The sequence below is a fragment of the Acomys minous genome (assembly GCF_964271855.1).
Source record: "Acomys minous genome assembly, chromosome: 9".
Taxonomy (NCBI): domain Eukaryota; kingdom Metazoa; phylum Chordata; class Mammalia; order Rodentia; family Muridae; genus Acomys; species Acomys minous.
Window position 1 is genome coordinate 120,406,629 of NC_140490.1, and position 6,676 is coordinate 120,413,304.

General features: G+C 35.2%; 1 protein-coding gene across 1 annotated transcript in view; it reads left to right on the forward strand.

The window, feature by feature from the left end:
- LOC311605838 (uncharacterized protein) overlaps positions 1 to 6,676 on the forward strand; it is a 52,902-nt gene that overhangs the window by 6,490 nt on the left and 39,736 nt on the right. The window lies entirely within an intron of this gene.

Genomic DNA, 6,676 nt, shown 5'->3' on the forward strand with positions numbered 1-6,676 from the left:
CTCTGCAGGGAGCAGTTCCTGTTGTAACATCATTAAGCAAACCTAACATACCACCTCATGCATTTACACAAAGACAATGTCTCATAGCTGGAGTAGATATTGTCTGCTTTGGATTCAGTGGGCAAAGATTTGAACTTCATTCTGCCATTTAACAATTTTGGATAAGGTGCTGCTATTTCAATTTCAAGGAATGAATCCCCACACCCTCATAGTTATTGCTGCACATTACTCATACTCATCAATGCATTTCAACTGTGATGGTTTGCCACATGAGTATGTTGTGCTTTGATTAGCACAGAGGTTCTCAGTGGTTTCCCTTTGAGGTGATTTCTGTGCTCTTTGTAAATTTGAACAAAGTGAGAAAGACAGGGGGTCCTAGCAGTGACTTTTTAATTTTCTTGAATGGTGGGAGTAAAAACGTAAGCTAACTTCACAGGATAGGATCAGGCTTGAGTAAGCATGACAGACCAAAGCCTTACCACACCTGGAATCACCAAACATGATAGGGAGGAGTGTTAGACAGCCTTATCCTTTTAGGCTGTAGCAGATGGTTGATTAGCTTTCTTCAATCCTGGATTTGGTTTGTATAATTCTTGGGATGGTCCAGAGCAATTCTTAAATGGTTTTTCTTGACTGTTGAGCCCTCAGATTAACCTCCTTATGGAACATAGTCTTGTGAGTACAGCTTAATTTTTCTACTTTGTCTGTGCTGGAATAGTATGATCATTACAAATCCCTGTGAGAAGATGAAGCACAGGAGACAGAACCTTCAGCAAGAGCTGCCAATTACAAAGACATATTGTCTCAGTCTATTAGGGATCATGGACTCTCACCTTAGATGATCCAGCGGAGACAGTGAAACTTAAATCTAGTTACAGGATCAATCTCAAGCCCTGACATAATAGTTGGATCTTAGTAGTATCAGGGTAAGAAGAAAAAGAAACAAACTAATTTAGAATTTTGATTGAGAGGATCCAAACAGCAGAACTAGGAAAAACATAGAGAAGAGCCATACCGAGGTAAAGAAAACAAAACAAAACAAAAACAAAAACAAGGCATTTGATGTTGAACTTTGATCATGAGTCTCATGATTTAGATTGCTGAATTTTGTGAGAATTGCCTATTAAATATTGTGTTAACATCTTTGGCTAGTCATAGCTGGTTAATAGAAAATATCATTCTTCTTCAAGGAAGAGACATAGCACCCCTTTCAATTATTTAAGTGATAAAATTCCCTTTAATTTTGAAAGCTCTTTCCACTAGTGAATATATTTGGTTTTGAAAGGTAGAAATACTCTGAGTAATGTCTTGTGAGCTATCAGAAGGTTCTGGACATGATGCTCTGCTGATGTGAAAGAAAGGGGGGAAGACACTGACTCCCCTACTTATTCTAGTGATTAATTGATCCCCCTTTCTACAAGAAGGAGAATTAATTGTAGTACTACCCATTTAGTCCTGAAAATTACTTCCAAAGAAAGCTAAGTTTTTGGGTTGTTGTTGTTGTTGTGTTTTTTTTTTTTTTTTTTTAGAAATTAGTCTACAGTAAGTGTTAATTAAGTTGGGGTGCATGTCCCCACTCAGTTGGCTGAGAAGCATAGGGTAAGATGTGACCCAGCACATGACAGAAAATGTTAAGTTTCAAGGCCAGTGTTGGAATTAATTGTGAATATATGGGTGAGGCTTTCAATTTATTTTCTCAAGGTAGATTAAGATGGCAACAGGATAGCCCTAGTCAAACATTAAAAAGGGCCCTACAGGATGTCCTATGTTTCAAACCTGGTTTTGTTTTCACAATGTATGAAGTTTCTTTTGGCATCTAGCAACATTCATCCACTTAGGGTTTCAGAGGTGAGTACTCTTTAAGTGTCTGTGGTTCCAAGGTTAGAATCATTATCCCAGGGTGAAGTGTTCGCACAGAGTACAGGCTGCCTTATGCAGCCTTTTACATTTTATTTCTATGATTAACTTCTATAATTAATATTGCTTACAATTAACCAGAATATTACACAGGTTTTCAAGGCATACTTTCTAAGATACAGTTAAATAACTTGACATGGGGATTGCACAGAACTTCCCTTCAGTTTCTGGCTATTCTGATGCACTGGGCTACCTGGAGTTGGAGTATGGTCTCTGAAATTGGAGGATTGTGTGGATGTTTATTAGTCCTTAGAGAGGTAAATGGAACATGGATCCTCGGTTGAATTATTTTGTTATGCCTTAAAATCTTTAATCATTCAGTTAGTCTATATACATTTGCATGTAATTGTAGTTTTAACAGTACATTTATTTTTGTATTTTGTATTATGTATATGGGTATTTCCCATGTGTAGGCAGTTTCCACTGGGGCTACAAGAGTGCATGATACTGAGTCAAAGACAACTATACTTCTTCATGGGAGTGCTCAGAAATGAACCTGGGTCCTCTGCAAGAATGACAGGCATTCTTAATAGCCGAGTCATCTCTCCAGCCCTCATATCTATAGTTTTGAGAAAATAAGGGTCGTTAATATTTATCTTATGAAAGAAGCCATCTCTGTCGTATTCTGGTGGAAAGTCATTGGGTTAAAATTGGGTCGGTACTGGTAAAACGGCTGATTGAATACGGAGAAAGGTCAACAAAGACTAACTTCCTTCTCCGGCTTAGGATTGAAGTTATTCATAAAGACTTGGTGGGTTGAATTTCCTATTAATGAATAACTATTCTGGGAGCTAGAGTAAATATAAACACTCCTGGATGTTAGGAAAGATTGGTCACATTTTATTGAAATGGTAGGACACAATTTTGATTAACAATTATGCATTGCTTTCAAATTTGTTTCAAGCATGGAGAAGAAGTAAACTCAATGAAAATAAAATGATAGCAAGCAGGAAAAGGAGCAGAATAAACGTGGATTTGTTATTTGCTATGTATTTATTTATCTATTTTTATTTCTTTTTTTAAGAGGATTTGAAGCTGTCCAGGCAATCATAAAAGTATCTAGTTCTAGGCAAATTGTTTGGTTGCTCAGGTGTACCTGTGTTATTAAGACCTTGATCCAAGACAGATGATTCCAACCTTCCTGCCACTGCAATTGCTGCGGAAGTGCAAATATTGGTGGCTATCATCTCTTACATTTGGATTTAATTGATAAATGAGAGTGCACAGGCCTGGTCTGTTTGTCTAACTATTGATATTAAACCCATCCCAGATAACAGTCTATTTACTATAACCACAGTGATATCTCTTCCCATTGGGAAGGAATCAAGTTTTGCCTTTATGGTTTTCCACTGGATTATCCTAGGAAAAATTAGTTGGATTCCTGTAATCCACCAATATAATTCCTGTGTGTTTGTCCTTCACTATTTATCATTTTCATTTTTTGACTGTGTATACGCTCTGTAGCTTATGCTTAGAATGGAAAATGAGCAAAATATGAAGGGACTACCACCTTAGTACTATCTGTTTTGCTCCCCCCCTCCCCCCAGTATATGGACATGTAGCATTTAAAGCAATATTTTTTTTTCTTATTGAGTTTCTGTTAGATCTTCTGTTGGGTACCAAGGGCATCTCCAACTATGCATGCCATAATTTTGACTTCTCATTTTTAAAAATTGGTTTGTTTTCTTACTCTAGTTTCTAGTTGTTAGAGACCATGAATGTCTATATCTGTATTTGAACTGTCCGATGTCTCATTTGTAACTTCTTGAACTTTCATTTAATATATATTAAATAAAACACACACACACACACACACAAGTCAGTGTTGGAATCAGTTTCTGCTTGAGGGGTCTCTGCTCAATTTGTAACTGGAGGTGTTTGACAGAAAGCCATAAAAGTCTGTTTGTGTGGCACTTCAACTAATTTGCTTGTCACTTCAAAGCACATCTAATTGCAACATGGTATTGTAATTTAGGCTGCTGTTAAAGATTCATTACTTTTGGTTGTCTAACTTATATTATGGATTTACAGTATTGTAAGAGTGGAGAAGATCTTTTCTTTTTTTCTTTTTTAATTTTGGCTTACTGGATCAAATTCTTTCTAAATGTTTATGATTATAGCCAGGTGGAGATTCCAATGGTATTGAGAAAAAGGGTTTCTCATAATAGTCTACAAGAAAAAAATTGGGAAATCTGAGGACAAGGGTGTTAGAGATCCCGTGATCCTCTAAAGGTATCTCTCTGAAGCACCTCTGGACCCTCCCGTGAGTCCTTTAAGCATCTCCATCTGTTCCTCATCTTTGTGTTTCTAGATGCCTTTAATACTTAGGCAGTCTCTGGTCCCACTTTACTTGGAGCTAGCTTAGTAGGGTATTGTTTATCTCCAAGTATTGAGTGTTTGATCTGAGATCTTTGCATTTTGATAACTCCAATATATCATGTCTGACCAAGATTTTCCAATATAAACATTTTAATGTATAGTAGCAACCAGGATAATGGAGGGGGCATTTTTGGCAAGACTTAGGAATATAGTCTCATCTTATTTCCTACAAAGTAAGCCTACCAGATGTTGGAAGACAATGTTTATTAGGATTATATCTCTCCAAATTTTGCTATGAAAAGTAATCCCAACATAAATTTCCATGGAAATCTTATACATCTATCACATCACATGTGTCATAGCATATATAATCACAGTAAGAAAATACTGTAAATGAATTCCATAACCATCTATCCAATGGAAATATTAGCTTATATCAATTAAAGATACTTGATTAAAAATATTCTTTTCAAAGGTACACATTAGTAGAGTACTCACTTTCTAGGGGAAATGAAATATAAAATTCTTATAATTATTTTAATAATGTTTTTTCTAGTTATTTTGATTAGAATTACAGAATCTTAGTGAATTTATTGGTTGTATTCTTATCTTTTTTTTTCTGTCTTCAATTGGCTTGTGTTTAATTTTTGGGAAGAAGTTTTTAAGTGATTTCTGTACCTTCAGATATTATTATAAGATGCTTTTTGTAGCAAATCAGTTTTCTTATCTAGAAAGTATGGATGGGACCAAGAGATGAGGATTCTTGATACACACACACACACACACACACACACACACACACACACACACACACACTTTCAGCAAATGTTTCAGCAACTAAAAAATACAATATTCTATTTAGTCTGAGAATTTCACATACATATGTAATATTTTGCTTCAATCTATGGATTATTACTTAGGAGTTGTGCTATACTCAACGAAATTTTTTTCTTCCCACTAACTTTGTGTCTTCTGTTTGTGAAATTGTTTTCATATGTATTAATTATGTGTACTTCTTTTAAAATTAAGTTTTTGTGCAGAGAATCTAACCATTATTATGGGATTTCTACTTCTGACATATTTCTGAATTCTTCATATACTAATATTAACCCTGATATAAAAATTGATTTGAAGTGGACAAAATTTAGAATTTTCATTTTATATTTTGTAGTCATTGTTTTATGATGGAATGATTTTCATTTTAGGTAGATAGATAGATAGGTGTGTGTTTGCATGTGTGCATATGTAAAAATATATTTGCCACACTGTTGATTGTCTCTTAGCTTTATTATCTATGTTCTTTGCTAATCATAAGGTTGTTAATAAATTTCATGTAATCCTTCCCACATTTAAATTCTTGTTTTTACTTCTTCAGCTACTAGAGCCCTATTTAGGAAATGCTTACTAGGTCAGTATTTTACAACTATTTTTCTTTAAGCTGCCTAGCAGTTTTGCATTTCAAGTTCTATATTAAAGACTTTGATTTTTCTTTAGCTTTTTTTTTTTGGTAGAGGGTAATAATTGAATACTTTCTATGTACACGTGGATATCCAGTGTTCTCAACATTAATTGATAAAGAATCTTTATCACTTCCAGCAAGTATTCTATACTCCTCAGTTAGAAAGTAGATGCCTACAGATTTTGGGTTCGTGTTTTTCTCTTATAATCTATTCCATTAGCCCAGTTATAACTTTTGAGCAATGTCATACTGTTTTGCTCATATTATGCCATAGTGGATATGGTCCAATTAGTACTGCCTCTCAATATGCTGAGAAACTCTGTGTTGAAAAAAAAAAAACCAAAACAAAACAAAAAAATCAGTAGCCCTCCTTTATACAAATGATAAATAGGCTGTATAAGAAATTAGGGAGACAATACCCTTCTGAATAGCCACAAGTAATATAAAGTACCTTAGTGTATCTCTCATCAAGCAAGTGAAGAAGTGCCATATTCATCAAGCTCCTGGCTCTGAAACAACATCACTGCTTCCTCCCTCGAGAACTAAGCACTTCCAATGACTACAGATAACTTTATTTGCTAGGTAGGGATTAGGGTACTCAGCACACAAATATTGTATTATATTAACATGCTCAAAGAATGCGGAATGAGAATGCGGAAATAATTAATTCAAAGACTGAAGGAAACAACTGATCTAAGAGGGATCGATGGAAAACAGTAAGGTGCTGCACTCACAGGAAAGGTGTGTCCCCAGTCTACCTAAACAACCAAGCAAACAAACAAACAAAACCACAACCAAAAACACTCACCATACTCATCAAGGCACAGCAACCCTCTCAGCGAGACAGCTATGCACGCTGAATAGTAGTCTAATACTGTTTTCAGGTACACAAAGAGACACCCATTATGGTATCAAATAAGAAAATGTTCTCATAAAATAATCCTGTTTCTCTCAATAGCTACATGTTTTTGCCCCTTTAAA